Consider the following 17312-nt stretch of genomic DNA (forward strand, 5'->3'; position numbering starts at 1 on the left):
AAGATAAGAAAGCTGTAATTAATGTAAAAAATGAAGATCAAAAATGTTTTCTATTGTCACTAAAAGCTGCATCATATCCAGCAAAATATCGTGTTAATAATTATAAAAATATTGGCACAGAAGTAAAAAAATTTTTGAGAAAGAAATATTTAATATAGCTGGGATTCTAAAAGTTCACAAGACATATTTTGATTAATGTTGATGCATATAAGGAAAAATTTAAAATATATCCCCTTTACAATAAAAAACAAACATTAAAAACATGTTTTAACCTTTTAATTGTAAATCAAAATTATTTTCATTACCATTCAATAACGGACTATTGTAGATTAATTAGACCATACAAAAATAAACTTAAAGAAAAAGATTATCCTTGTGACAGATGTTTAAGATTTTTTATTCTTAAGAAGAATTGGACAGCAATGAAAGTGATTGTAAAGAACAAAAAGATGAAAAAATAAGTATGCCCAAAACACATGAAATACATTGTTTACAAATAATAATAATTCATTAAGTGTGCATTTCTTAATGAATCCCAATTTCGAATGATTATTAAAAAATATTAGTACTTGTCAAGGAATTCCTAACAAATCTTATACTAATAAATATCAGAAACATTTACCAGTGCCTTTAGTTCTAGTTATTCTAAATGAGATTATAAACTACCAATGGAATATAATGGCAATGACACCACCCATAAATTTGTAGAAATGTTAAAATAAAGACATAGAAAGATTTAAGTGTTGTATTATAAATGTTACAATAATAATGGCTAAAGAATATAAAATAAATTTTGAAAATTCTGAAAATGTTTTATTTGTCTAGGAAGAATTACTATTTTAGAAAAAAGGTAAGAGGTCACTGGCATTTAACTGGAAAATTTCGATAGGCTCCCTATGAAGATTCTAATATTAATTATAAAAAGCGTTCTTTCATTCTACTTTAAATTCATATTCAACAAATTATGACATTTAATTGTTAATAAAGAAATTAGGGACATATAATAAAGATATTCACTGTATTCCAAAAATGATCAAATATATATTGTTTTGGTAAGGTAGTTGAAGATGGATTAACTTTATGATTTTTAGATACTTTGGATTTATGCCATCAAGTGTGGATAAATCTAATCTTTAAAAAAAATCAGTTTAAGGAACATCAGAGTATTTCGATGTTAAAAAGTAGAATTAATGATTAAAATAGGCTTTATCCATATGAATATCTGGAGTCTGAAGACAATTTAAAAGAAACAACATTACCTAAAAATGTTCCTATTTGAGAGTTAATAAACATGATGTAGAAGCTCTCTATCAGCTGAGCTACCCAAGCATGGCTCACAACCCATCGCCGCAGCTTCAATTCTGCCAGTACCTCCTCTCTACTTTCCAAACCTCACAGAAGCTCTTCTGCAAAAGGGACAGCTCGTGAGTCATGCTTGGTTAGCTCAGTTGGTAGAGCACTTGACCGCAAAAGGCAAAGGTCCCGAGTTCGAGTCTCAGTCCGGCACACAATTTTAATCTGCCATGAAGTTTCATATAGCACACACTCCGCTGCAGAGTGAAAAGCTCATTCTGGAAACATTCCCCAGGCTGTGGCTAAGCCATGTCTTCGCAATATCCTTGCTTCCAGGAGTGCTACTTCTTCAAGGTTCGCAGAAGAGCTTCTGTGAATTTGGAAAGTAGGAGACGAGGTATTTACAGAATTGAAGCTGTGGGGACGTGTCATGAGTCGTGCTTGTGTAGCTGTGTTCATAGAGTACTTGCCTGTGAAAGGTAAAGGTCCTGAGTTCGAGTCTCGGTCCGGCACACAATTTTAATCTGCCAGTAAGTTACAAACTATGTTGACATTATTTTAGGACATGAACACCCTCAAAATGCTATAAAACTTAATGAAAAGGAAAAATATTGTAAAACATACGAAAATTACGTACAATAGTAGTGAAAATCTGCCACCTAAAGGAATTCATACCCATACAAAATTTATCAATTTGTGTGGAATTTTTTCATTAGTTGTGAGTTCTAAAATTCCTTTCACTCAAAATTTCCATGATTGGTTAAATGAAGTATTTTTAGCTCCAGCTCGTAATCAGAGTAAATATCAAATTATAAAAAGATTGGAAAGTTATAAAATTGAAATATATCATTTACAAAATTAAAATAAAGAACAAAGTGATAATATGTCACAGTTATAAATCACTATTAATATTTTAATATGGAATCTAAATTTAATGAGATGAAATGTTGACTCACCAATATGAAATCCTTCATTAAGACCAAAATTTGTCGTTTTAGAATTATTTGATAACAATTTTATTTGTAATTATTATTTTATTTGAACACAAGCTCACATATGTGGAAAAATAAGTAAATACTATTAAAAATTGACATCGAAATTGCGAGGTAATGGTAAGACTCAATTATTATCCTAATTCCTTAAATTTATATTATGGAAAGTGAGAAAGTTTGAAAATTGCTGGTCATCACAATTATTTCAGTATTTCGGATAATTACTCATGAGAACAACCAGTTGATGATACACTTAGGCTACGTCAATAAAGTGAAAATCTAATTCCTTTTTCATAATTCAATTTTACATGACATTCATAACGATTTTTATATACAAGTAACCAACCAAACCATCAATCAACTCGATTTAAATATTTCCAAATAATTCTGACCTTATATCATTCTTATTAAAATATTTTCCAACTTCTCTAATAAAATTAATATTATAACCAATCCGAAACAAATTTATATTATCAATAACAACTTCAACAATGAATATCAAATTTTCTATAATAATTTGAATTTCTTCCCCCCCCCTCAACCATTAGCTGAATTATCAAATTCAAACCATTTAACATATACTATATCTGCTTTATTTCTTAAAACTTTCTCAAAAAGATGTAGATAAGGATAATTTGTTTTTTGTAGTTGTTGTTTATAACAGTTTCCTTCTATTTATCCGTATCTAAAGCCTTCAATTTATAAATTATTGAATTAGAATGAATATGCTTTACAATTTCTAAAATTTCTGTTTACCAACCAGCTGTATAATCTCTTTCAAAACTTCCTTTAACTTCAATGATATTAACTTAATCACAATTTTTATATTTAAGTTTAGCATTAGGTAGAAAGAGACTAGGTTTTTAATTTTGTTCATTAACTCCTTTTGGCTTCACTTTAATTGTTGAATGCTTTGTATTATTGTATTCGTCAATTAATTTTGAGCCTATACCTATCCACATATAAATACTCTGAAGAGCATATCTCTTCCATGTGTTTTCTTTAAATGTTCTATCAAATCTTTGTACAGCAGATCTGGAATAGTGATTAGAGCAATATCATTGTCCGTTTGATTTTTGAGAGTTCTCTAAATATTTTTTCAAAAGCATCAACTACATATTTATCTGTTTTATGGTTAACAAACAAATTTTGAGAAGACATTGATTACAGTTATCAAATGTGTATTTAATTTATTTATTTTTGGAATTTCTTTTAATTTTCCAGACTCCATTTCTACTAGATCTGCTTGCCATACATCATCTATAACGACAGAAACAACATTTCTTCTTTTAAAATTTTTTCTCAGTGGTTTATGTAATTTATTAATAATTTCTTCATGAATATTCAGACCATCACCTACAAAATTTCTTAACTACACTTTTTTTCTCTTGATATAATATGTAAAGACCTTTAAGACACTGGAGCATAGCGGCTTGGCAATCCATTTAATACCTGGATCTTATGGAAGTTTGCTACAATTTACAATTTTTTAGAAATTTACTAATCCACTTACCTCTTTAAGCAGTATATCAGCTTAATCTTCCATTCTTCCTCTTTATTAATATGTATACGTTTAGTACAAATAAATTATACAGGTTTTGATGATGTTACTCTAAAGATACTGTTTTTCTGCATTTTTATTTTTCTCTGAAGTGCAAAATTTTCATAAGTCATAGGGAATGGTACACAACTCATTTAAAATCACTTGTCAGCAGGAAATAATAAATGCTTCATATATATATATATATATATATATATATATATATATATATATATATAGGTTAAGTGTTTTATTGTGAAATGTTTTTTTCTCATTTTTACAAATTAGAGAACTTCACTTGGGTATGATATCTTTCAAAGCACTCGGGAACACAAAGGTCTCTGTTACATGGCCTACTTTAGTATCTGGCCTTTCCTCATTACCTTTCCTTTAGCTTTCCCTTGTTTTTATATTATTGATAATGCTGACTGGCATTCACAACTGCCCTCATAAAAATACGGAAGAAAATATTTTTCCACCATTTTACAGTCTTTTGCTGGAAGGGATAGTAATTCATCAGCTGGTCTCCTCTGTCAACACCTGTTTTAGACAGGTTGTAGTATAGTATAGCGTCTGGGTTTACTACCTCAATATGTTCACTCCTGGATTTTACACTGACATGCGAAGCAGTCATCTTACACTGTGTTGACAACATGTTTACATCGCGCTTGTCTTTCCATTTATAGCAGGTAAGGTGTCCTTCTGATGAAATGTCATTTCTCCTTTCTTTAGTTTTTGATTTTTCAGGTCCCTAGGCAAACCTATCCTGTTCTTCATCACAGTTCCAACTCCAAATGTATTTCTTTCCTACAGCTCTTCAAGGAATGTAGGACTTGTATAAAATCTGTGTAGTGTACCACATGTCCTTTTCCCAAGTAAGATGAATATAGCCTCAGCAGTAGGGATTTGACAGAATTGTCACCATTTCCTTTTCCTCTAGTATATCCTTCAGAATTGCACATGTAACCTGTTTGAGCATCACTTACATCATACAGTTTTATCCCGTATTTCTCTGGTTTGTCTTTCATGTAAAGGCAGACTCCAGTTCTTCCTCAAAAAGCACATATAGGTTCATCCACAGTCATATTTCGTGATAGATAAAAGATTTTTCTCCATCTCTCTGTGAAAAAGTCCCAAACAGATTTTACTTTATGCAAAGGGTTAGGGTCAGGCTCTTGTTGAGGTTAGTACATTATTGTTCACATGTAGCTTCCTGAATATGGCAAAATGACATTAGCTGAGAAGCAAACGATGAAGCAAGTCTTTGGACCAGTAATCTGCAAGTTTAGGTTTCTTTACAACACACAAATACAAAACGATTGCAAAAAATTCATATACTTCATGTATCCTTACTGCTCACCATTTCTTTAATAAAGATTTTGGTTCCAGTCTGTTCTGATGGCAAAGTTCAGAAATAGCATCGGTAGCATACACATTTGTCTCTGACTTTACTTATAGAAATATGCTGTGATCAAAAAATTGCAACAAACAGTATAGTTCTGTTGATAATATATCGACAGGAACCTGTATTCCACGCGTTTCTTCAAACATAGGTAATTCAGAGAGTCCATCAAAAGACACCATTTATTATGAAGGGCAGGCTGCTGCACTGAATGACAAACCTAACAGAAACTTGTGCATTAGCTTCTTTATACTCACTACCATCGTTTCTGTCAGTAGAACAGGTTTCGCTATCCAGTTCACATGAGTCATCGTCGTCTTCTGAAAAATCGGCGATGTCGTCCGAAAGATCGTCAAGTTCTGAGCCATTGTTTTCTTCAATTTCTAAGTTTGATAAGCGATGTTTGTTAGCCATATTCACTATTCCAATGTTTTTACACATGGGAAAGATGCACACAATAGCACAATGCAGCAATCGACATAGAACAAAACAACCTTCAACAATATTCCGAGCGCTCGTGCAGTTCACATAAGACTGGTACTATTCGCCAGAGACTGGGGCGTGCTAGCCATCAACAATGCACTTATGGCAAACCAAAAGAATTAGTCTCCCCACTTACAAACCAAAACAAGCATTTAAATCACAAATAAATAAGTCGGAAGTGGAGATGTATGTCATACATCTATCGGATTTTATGATTAAATCATAGTGAATGTATTTAGTATGTCTATTGGCTTCAATGAGCTAATCCTGTGTCTTCTATTTTTGGTGGTGCGTCTTTGAGGATGATGGGACTCAGTAAATTTTCTGCACTTCAACCACCAGTAGCGACTGCGCATTTACATAGATTAATTTCTTTATTTTAAATTAGTTTGAAGAATATAATTATCCGTCCATCTACTGGTATAGTTTTAACAGAATCGTTTAATATTATGGTTAGAGAGCTTCATGTTTGTTCGATTTTTGTTGATACAGTGTCAATAGTCACACTGTAAACGTCATCAAAAACACTTAATTTAATGTCAAGATCATTTGAAGATAAATATTTATTTATATTTTGACCAACAACAAAAACTTCACGAAGAATAAACTCATGCTCGAAGTGAGATTTTTTTTGCACATCTGCTTAAATAAATGTGAAATCGACTGTTTCTCATGAATTTTTTCGCATTTCAATCTAATTTGTGAAATTTAATTCCTATTTCTTTTCTTGTAAATTATTTCTTAAGTCGTGGACTATCTGATGCTATTCTTGTTGGTAACATAATTATTGATTAGTGTTAGAATACTCGTATACTCAGCCTTTGCAGAAAGATCTTTTAATTGATATTCTAAATAATATTTAGTAACAGCATTTTAACCACTTATTGTATCTTTTATATTGACTAATCTTCTACCTGTTGCATGCACACTTAGGAAGTGGTGCTTCACGCAGTGGAGAATGGCAAAACAGCGGCACGCCGGCGACCGAGGCGTTGTGAAGTAAGCACACACAGATAGCCTGTCTGACGGCAGCAGTCTACCTACAGGCTGACGCAAGGACGCACACAGGCCGAGGGCCGAGCGAAGTCTGGAGAGTGTTGAGTAAGGGGAAGTGAGGCCAGCACACTAAGTTACGCTGCAACATACTATGGGAGTAATAACATAAAGCTACCACTCAGGGTAAAAAACGTCCTCCTGCCGGATATAAATAGTGGAGCGCCGGCAGAAACAGACAGAAGCCATTAGGAAGCAGTTCAGATTTGAGGACAGACGTGGTCCGTGTCCGAATGTTCAATCTTCGTAGGTGACGATTCCGAAAGTCTGTTCCAGCTCGCAGGAGTCATCTGTTCGCCACCAGGTGTGAACTTCAGCTCTGGAGGTCGGCCTGAGTTCGGTCGGCACCATGGCTGACTAACTACAGCGAGAACTTCCAGCAGGACCGGCCGCAGCGCGGTCTTGGTCACAGGCGCCACCAGGGACTACGCCGGGACTTCATAGCAACCCGGCCCCACGGCGCGTGGTCCGTCCATGACGGGACTTCGCGGACATCGCTACTGACGGCTTCCCAGCCGCCGGCAGCTGACCTTACGGTGACGCAGCTCTGTGGGCGTGCCCGTACTGGGGCGCCTAGCGGCGACGAGTTCATCTCAACTACAGGGCATCCTGGTTTCAGTGGAGGGAGCACTAGTGGCCTGAGGCTCCCGAGTGCGATCAGCGGCGTGCGTTGCGCGCATTGTCGGAGAATCTACACAGCAGCAGCCAGGCGGAGGGATGTGCAGGGCTGGGCAGCGATGACGAGGGAGAAATTGTAAAGAAAGTTCAATAAATAATTGTAAAGCTCCATGCCGTCTCAGTCTTTGGCGCAGCCACTGTGTCTGCTGCTAACAAGTGGTGCAGAAACCATAACAAGTGGTGTCAGGCGCACCCGCGCCATGACTTCGACTAGCAGCGTGCGGAGCAACTGAGAAATACCGAATAGGGTGAGTCCAGCAACTGCCTTCTCTCTATGTTTTCTATCTAGCTAGACATGTCGAGGGCAATGTTACGGGATGTGAAAGTGTCATTTGAAAGGCCTAGCAGCCCTGTAGACTTATTGCAGTTTCGTGGGAATGATAGTCACGTTAACTTAGTACCATCTAAATGTGTAGTGTGTGGATTAACAGGTCACGTCGCTCCTTGCGATAAATTTGTACCAAGCACTTGTGATGTGTGTGGCTTCTATGGTCCTAGACGTGCTAGGAATTAACTTGCTTCTGGGTAATACAATTTGATTTTTGTGAGGTGAGGTATACCACACCGAAAATGCCAGATACACGTGCAACTGGGACAAGTGACGCCGTAGTCGCATTGACAGAGCAAGTTAAGAAACTGATTGAAGAAAATAAGTTGCAAAAACAGCACATGCAGAGGATGGAGCAACAATTGTTGCAAAACACTCAATCAGGCTCTGGAAGTGATAGTGTAGAATGCAAGGGCACTGTCTTTCCCGGTGTGGCAGATTATTCAGTGGCTAATTTGATACCTTCCTTCTCGGGTAAAACATCAGAGGATGTGAACGTTTTCATTGGTGATGTATATAGTACGGCTAGACCGTGTGGCTGGTTGGATGAAATGTGTTTGCAAATGGCGAGGTTATGGTTAGTAGGTGACGCAAGGACTTTTGTGGCATACCACGAAGGATTAAAGGATGCTACTACATTCACAGCGTTGGCTGAGGGATTATTGCAAAGGTTTAGGAAACAAAACAGTGCCAGAATTTTTAGAGAAAAATTGGGGCAGATGATGCAAAAAATGGGTGAAACGGTAGAAGAATTTTCAGACAGAATTAGAACGAATGTGCACACGTATGAGTTAACGCAAGATGCGAGGGCAAATGAAGTTCTATTGAAAGAAGCAGAGAATAGAGCTTTAGACGCATTTTTGCGAGGGGTTTCGCCGGATGTTTCACGCCGGATACGGATGGAAATTCCAAGTGACTTAGCAGCAGCATTGCGCGTAACTACACATTTGCAGGAAGTAGATAGCGCCACTAGAAGTCGCAATGACAATAAAATTTTTTCGTCTTCCAAAGAGTGTTACCGTTATGGGAAGCAAGGTCATTTTAAGGGACAATGTCGGGAACCGCAATGTTTCAATTGTCAGAAAATAGGGCATAAGGCACTGCAGTGTAAAGCCAAAAAACGGTTTAATGATACAGCAGATAAAAAACTGTTAAACGAAAAAGGGAGTGTTCCTGCCGTCGAGAGGCATTCCCAGTAAAAAGAGGTACTCAGAGAGTGCACGAAGAGGCGGATTGTAGTTTGATAGTTTGGATAAAAGATAAGTGGCGAAGCGTTTTAGTTGATACTGGAGCGCATGTACCAGTTGTCAGTGTGGACCTCGTCGGCAAGAAAGGATTGGAAGCTCAGAGGTACAGACCGCGCGCAGTTGGTGATAAAAAATTAGATGCACTAGGGACAGCACAGCTCAAGTTTAAGATAGGGAGGAAATGGAGGTGTTGTCAACTGTGGGACAGGGATTTTCAGCGGTACTTGGGTTGGACTCTTTGATTAAACATCACACCAATATTGACCCTTCGCAACATACGCTGGAACTCGATGGGAACTTGTTCTCAATGGGTACAGCCGTTGCAAATGTTTCAGAGCCGTAAGGTGCACCGATAGCTAAGGTGATACCAACTAAACTGTGTACAAGTGCATTAAAGGAGATTTCGTGTGACAAAGTACAAACAGGTACAGGATAGTTGATCAGGGTTCCGGTGGATGTCGATGCGATGTGCCACAGCAGGGGCTATTCTTGGTAGAGCCACTACTGAGTAATGAGGTTTTAGACGAAAAGCATTGCTTTATTCGTAGAAGTGTATCAAGGGTAACGGACATAAACGGGCAGTTTATGGTTCCGGTGAGTTGAGATAACTTCGGGCGGGATGATGTCGATCTCCCGAAGTGATTAGTAATAGCCACAGTAGAGATAATGGATGAAGAGAACATCGATAGTTCGAGGCTAGACTATGATGTAAAGCAAACCGTCAGCACGTCTGCACTTCGTGACAAGGTAAATCATTTGAGAGGAAATGATCGTTCGGGTATGGAAGCATTATTACTAAAGTATAATGCATTGTTTGAAGCACAGGGTGCGTTACCTGCTACACCGATAACACAGCATAGTATTCCGACAGGGAATCACGCTCTAGTGTATCGTAAGCCATACAGACTACCGAAACAATTACAACCAGTAGTAGCGCAATTAATATAGCAACAAAGGAAGATGGGATAATTCAGCACAGTAATAGTCCTTGGTCTAGTAGCGTGGTCCTAGTTCTGAAGAAGACCCTGGACAGGCGGAATAAATTTCGCTTTTGTTGCGATTACAGACATTTGAATGAACGGACAGTGGTGGACGGATATCCGATTCCGAATATCACAGAAACGTTAGACAACCTAGGGCAGAGTAAATTTTTCTCCGCCATGGATTTGCGAAGCAGTTATCACCAGATTGAATTATGTCCAGAGGGCAGGCCAAAAACAGCGTTTACGACGCATTTTGGTCAATTCGAGTATAAAAAATGCCGTTTGGACTAAAAAACGCTCCAGCAACATTTCAGAGGCTGTTGGATGGAGTCCTTCGCGGGTTGAAACCGAAAAAATGCATAGTTTATCTGGATAACATTATAGTTTTTTCAAGAGATATAGAGCAGCATGTGGAACGGTTAGAGGAGGTTTTTAAAAGATTAGAGGCAGCACGGCTAACATTAAGTTAGGACAAATGCCATTTTGCGGAAGCACAAGTAAATTATCTCGGGCATGTTATCATTCAGGACGGGTTACGGACAGATCCTCGTCTCACTTCTGCAGTACGAGATTTTCCGGTTGGGCAAACGGTTAATCAACTGCAATCGTATATTGGTCTTGTGAGCTATTATCGAAATTTCGTACAGGGGTTCGCAGAAATAGCGAGGCCACTTACTAAGTTGCTAAGAAAAGGTGTTACCTTCCAGTGGACGTCAGAGTGCGAGAAAGCATTTCAAGAGTTGAAACGGATACTAACATCAGATCCAGTTTTGAAGTTTCCAGACTATTCGAAGGAGTTTATACTGCAATGTGACGCGTCTTATCACACTCTTGGGGTTGTACTTGGGCAAGAAATTGATGGCAAAGAACATCCGATTGTGTTCGCATCTTGTCAACTTAACAAGGTGGAACAAAATTACTCCTCGACGGAGAAGGAATTGTTAGCGATAATATATGGGATTTTGTACTTTTCATTCAGCTCTGAAATGGTTATTAGGTCTGAAAGACCCAGCGAGTAGGCTAGTGAGATGGGCGCTGAAACTCAGTGAGTTCGATTATGAGGTAATACACAAGCCAGGTGTGAAACATGCCAATGCTGACGCATTGAGCAGGAAAGTGGCAGTATTGCAAGTAACAGGGGTGACTGAAGATGAGCGGAAAAGGGCACAAGCCGTGGATAGTGATTGCCAATTGTTCAGAAAGCAACCACAGTTCCTAGTACAGGACGGGTTACTTTACAGGTCTACGAAATGCGGCCCGCGTGTCGCCGGACCAGCAGCATTAAGATCTGAAGTTTTGCAACAGGCGCATGACCATTTTCTTTCAGGACATGGCGGGAGAAGAGCTACGGATAGGCGGATAGCGGAGAAGTTTTGGTGGAGGACACTACGTCAAGACATGGACGAGTACATCAGTGCATTGTGTGCCATGTGCACAGCGTGTGGACTTGAGCCATCAAAAGATTCAGCTTCGAAGATTACCAGAGGCAGACAGACCTTTCCAGCAAATCGGAATTGATGTATTTGGCCCATTTAATAGGAGTGCAGCAAGGAATAAGTATGGGTTAACAGTGATTGACCACTTTTCTAGGTATTTAGTCATGGTTGCATTACCAGATCAGAAAGCAAGTACAGTGGCACAAGCTTTTGTTAATAATTGGTTACTCAGGTATGGGATACCTCAGTCCTTAATCTCGGATCAAGGAACTAATTTCAAGTCTGATCTGATGAAGCAACTGTGTAAGCTACTGAAGGTAAAGAAACTACGGACTAGCCCATTCCATCCTCAAGCAAACGGACGAATGGAGAGAGTGCATCGCACAATCGCTAAGATGTTGAGTCACTAAGTAAATAGTCAACACAGCGACTGGGATGTGTACTTGCAATTCGTAACCAGTGCATATAATAGTAAAGTACATACATCGACAGGATTGTCGCCGTACGAAGTCGTGTATGGGCGGAAGATGCCATCACCTTTTGACATGCTTCGTCCAAGGCTGGGAGCGGAGGGCGAGCATGTAAGGCAATTTGCGAAAACCATTAGGGAAGTATGGCAGAGAGTTAGACGAGCTAACACGAAAGCTTTGGAATGACAAGAACGGATGGGAGGTACAACGAGGAAGTTGCCACAGTACAGAGTAGGCCAATGGGTGCTACTAGCTAATCCGTATGTTCCAAAAGGGAGAACCAAGAAGTTCACAAACAAGTTCCAGGGACCGTACCAGGTAGTGGAAATGACATCACCTGTCAATGTAAAATTACAATTGCCTACCAAGACAACGGTGGTTCACGTTAGTGGAGTTAAGCCGTTCCAGGGGGTAGTAGATCTGTGTATATGTACTTCTCCTTCGGGCAGAAATCGAAAAGAAGCGCCAGAAGGAGGCAGTAAACCGAGTATTAAGTATAAGTTGCGTTCGAGGTATGTGTAGTTAGCAGTAATTATCATGTGTGTATTATTTTTGTGCACGGGTTAGGATTATTTTATTGGTATTAAGGGGTAGAGGTGGGAGTTTTTCCTTCTCTCACCATTCTGTAGGTGACGCACAATGGGGTACAAGAGGATAGTATGGGGCGTAGTCCTCTGGCAGCTGACACAATCTGGCCAGGTACAGGAATGTCGTTGCGAAGTGGGGTGTTGTTCAGGAAAAAACCGGATGTGGTCCTCACAAGTTACGAATGGACGCTTCGGCTGGCACTCAGCATCCTGCAGGTAAGGAACGAGATGCGGCAGCTACAGGAGGTAGTATCAAGTGTCGAAACGGTTGCATCTAAGAATGGAATATTACAGGACGTGTAAGAAGAGTACGAGGCTTTGGATAGGTCATGTAAGGAAATAAGGGAACAACTGCGGCAAGTCGCGAGCATGATTCCAGGGAGGAGAAAGAGAATAAAGAGGGGTTGGTTGAATGCAGGTGGAAAGTTGCTGAAAACAATTTTTGGAACAGCGGATAGAGACGATATTGAGAGTTTGAACAATTCTTCAACAGTTATTCGCAACAGGGAGGAAAGCATAGGGAAGTTAGTGGATATACACACAACAGAGATATGGGGATTAGGTACAGAGTTGTTGAGTGTGACACGCATGGTGCATGGGATGGCTCCAGGGTTACGAGCATATATAGAACAAACACAGAAATTGTTGAAGACGGATCTGGAACAGGTACAAACGCGATTGGATATAGTGGAAAGGTAGCTGGAAATGGCTAAGTTACTGCAGGAACTGGTTAACAGCATTGGTGATACGCAAGTGAGGATGGATGAATTGCAAGAGGCAGTACATCACGCATTGCAGGGGCAGGTGAGTGTGACGTTGATGTCACCAGAAAAATTCAGACGGAGTCTGAAGCAGGCAGAGGGAGAGTTTCCAGAGGGGGTAGAGCACATAGTGCTGATAATTGAGGTGGGTATGTCACTTTTTCATCATATGTCTAGGATTAAGGTAACAACAGATCTAGTTAAGATGTATATAGAGATTAGATTTCTAGTAACTAGTGTGGGGAGACAGTATCACTGTTACACAGTGCATCCTTATCCAGTCAGATGGGAGCACATGGGGAAGAGCGTACAGTTCAGGACACAGGACGTTTTATTAACTTCTAAGGAGGGGGATATTCATGCTACTATGTCGAGTTTAGAGTTGAGTAGATGTCTAACGGAGTCAGTTTCCATTTATCCATCACGGGTTGTTTTCACGGGCAAGGGGTCATGTGAGATCCAGTTATTTAGGGCAGAAGCAGAAGCTTCGGAGTGTCGGAGAATAATAGTGAAGGCTACGCCACATTTTCAGCAAGTTGGGAGGCATTGCTTGTATTCAGTATTCGCTATGGAGAGGATATCAGCCAAGTGTTATGACAGTGGGAATTGGACAGCAACCACAGAGATGGAACTACAGGACAGTGGTTTGCTAATCAACGGGACAAATTGTGGAATAGTGGGGGATCGATTCAGCTTACCAGCGACAGTCACGGGAGTCACCAAGGTTACAGATACTCATCTGACGTTGTACTGGCCAGATGCGTCATTCAGCATCGCTCCAGGAGAAAATTTGACGTATATTAACAACACCTTGGATGCTACACTATTGCAAACGATAGATAAACTAGTAGATTCAGAGAAAGGACAAATTTCTATGGAGCAATTATTAAGGCATGTAGAGGAGTACGATACCAGGCAGAAACATACTATTACTGTGTTGATTGTATTTATCAGTGTGGTATGTCTTATTAAAACAGAAGATTCAGCATGTTAATGCAAGACTGCTCCATGAGATTCCTGTAAAATGAATTACAAGTAGAGCATGAGTCAGTTCAATCTGGATGTATATAGGGGAGAAGTAGAATATAGGTTAGAACTAGAGTTAACATATAGGGTAAATTCGGGGACGAATTTAATTTTTAGGAGAAGGCAGTGTTGCGGCCACATGTAGTAAGCGGTGCCTCATGCAGTGGAGAAAGGCAAAACAGAGGCACGCTGGGGACCGAGGCGTTGCGAAGTAAGCACACACAGATAGCCTGCCTGACGGCAGCAGTCTACCAACAGGCTGACGCAAGGACGCACACAGACCGAGTGCCGAGCGAAGCCTGGAGAGTGCTGAGTAAGGGGAAGTGAGGCCAGCACGCTAAGTTACGCTGCAATATACTATGGGAGTAATAACAAAAAGCTACCATCCAGGGTAAAAAACGCCCTCCTGTCAGATATAAATAGTGGAGCGCATTGTCGGAGAATCTACACAGCAGCAGCCAGGCGGAGGGATCCGCAGGGCTGGGCAGCGATGACGAGGGATAAATTGTAAAGAAAGGTCAATAAATAATTGTAAAACTCCACCCTGTCGCAGTCTTTGGAGCAGCCACTGTGTCTGCTGCTAACAACTGGTGCAGAGCCATAACATACCTTTAAAAGTAATACAACTTATGGTATTTTGAAAAATTTTAATTACTTATTCCTGACACTTATTAATCACATTTTCTATTTTTGGATCAATTGTTTCTAAAGTCCATTTTATTATTTCTAAATGTTGTAATTTATTTGGTGGCTTTTAGGGCATGAATTATTTCCAAATATGTCCATTTATTATATTCAAAATAGCATTAAACAAATAATTATATGACAATAGCCTTAGCATAAATAGACACAATGACCATGTATAACTTCATTAAAACCTCGAATTCGTTACCCATTGTAATACAGCTCACTTGGGACAAGATATTTCACCAATTCTTTGGGAATATTTCCTCCTAATGCGTCAAACACAAACCTTTTATTGTTAGTTTTATAATAACATATCCTATGACTGCCTACATAGTGAGATATATCAAAATTTACTATTCAGGATTCATATTTTCTAGGATGAGTAGGTAGTTCATCGATTACAAAAAAATCACAAAGATATCTGATTTTCACTTGTTCAGCAAGATTTCCTATATCAAAATTACTTAATGCATCAGGATGCGTATAAATTAGTTTTTGGAATTTCTTTTGTCTTCACTCTAACACCAGCTAAAGCTTTCTCCTCCATTGCTAAATTATGCCTTTTTGTTGTTATAATTCTTATCATCTTTTTTCGTGTCTGTTACTGCTTTTTCACTACCAGCCACTCCACCTACTAATGAACCAAGAGTAGATAAATATGGTAAGGCTGTAGGAAGTAATACAAGAAGTTCTCTTTCTTGTTTTGTTAGTCCTGAACCTTCTTTCCTTTTTATTAGATATTCGATAATCTTTTTCAAAACAGGTATACCTAATGCAATAAGCAAATTTCCACCTGTCTTCTTATCTGTCTTTCTTTTTGTGCAGCAGTTAAAAATTATTAATACTACTTAATTGTTCAATACTGAGTTTCATTTTAATTGCTTTGGTTTAGTGTTACCACTAGGTAGCAAAGTAAGATCAATGCTGAAGTTATTCATTTATATAGATAAAACATTTTATAAAGTTTGATATTTTTACAGACCCCAACCATTATCATCAAGATCCAAGCCAATACCTAATTTTTCTTTCCATATGTTATTTTACTAACTGCTGTAGCAGCTAATTTTTCTCCAAATGATGCATCAGAAGCTTATATTTTTTTTCTTTTGCAGCTAGTCGAATTTCTTTATCTGTTACCTGCCTTTTCTCTAAATCTTTATATCTCTGTATGTACTATCATGTTTTTTGCAAGCTTCATCTAGTGGATTTATTCCTTGTCCGCCTATAGCTAATTTTTTCTTCTAAGTTTGTTCTTGGACCACAATAACTATTGTTTTGTTCATTAATTTTGACCATTTGGTATCTCTTAATTGTGAACACATTTTTATTACTGCATTAGATTGGGGAAGTTATTTGGTTTGAAAAAAAATCTAAAAATTACGGTTTTTATGTCAGGGAAAACATTAAATTAGCTTTTGCTTCCTGGTTGTTTCCTGGTCTAGCATGTACATTGGATAACTACTAATATTACTGTACTTCAAATTCAATAGGAGGAATTAAAAAATAGTACAAAAACCAATAAAGAAAAATTAGCAAATAATATGGCAAAACATTAGAAAAGGTATCTACGAAAGTAGATATGATTTTAGGTTAGAAAATACATTAGCCAAATTAGGTAAGGAGCCACAAACTGAATTAAAAGAATGGTGTGATTTATAGTCTGGGAGACGAGTCTTTGGTATTGACAGCTCGGTAGCGTCTTTCCGTTGCCTAGCGACCGCAGGCAGGCAGCCAATGACGGCTTGACTTTGAGCGGGTAGCAAGGGCCACGTTGCCGCTCTGAAACCCGGTCGCATGCGCTTATGAAACTTACCAGTGTCTCGCGTGCAGGCGGTGCGGTCGTTCGTCGTTTGTCTTAAGTTGAATTCGCAGTTTATTTCGTTTTTGTTGTTTTTAGTGTTTCTTTGTTTATGTTTCGTTGTAAACAATGTCTAGTGCGGCGGGTAGTACGAGCCCAACATAAGAAGTGAAACGGAGGAAGAAAAGTGTGCTACACACCCAGGCCCGTGAATTCGTGTGCTCTGTGAGGGATTACTTTGAGAAAGAAAAGGACAAAGGTGGGCCCTTAATTCCTGTTGTTCAAGTTGTGAAGAGAACTGCAGCAGCATTGAAAATAAGTAAGAACACTGTTGTAAAAATAGGGAAAGAACAGTATAGTGTAGATTGTGATGAGAGTGGCACAACAAAGCTGCACACACCAGGAAAGAAGCGACCGAGAAATAAGCAGGTGACAGCTTAGGACGATTTTCAGAAAGAAGCTATTCGTCGTCATATATACAGCTATTATAAGCGAAGGGAACATCCCACTCTATCTAAATTACAGGTGTCGCTTCAGAAAGACGATCT

The sequence above is a fragment of the Schistocerca nitens genome, chromosome 6 (assembly GCF_023898315.1).
Source record: "Schistocerca nitens isolate TAMUIC-IGC-003100 chromosome 6, iqSchNite1.1, whole genome shotgun sequence".
NCBI lineage: Eukaryota > Metazoa > Arthropoda > Insecta > Orthoptera > Acrididae > Schistocerca > Schistocerca nitens.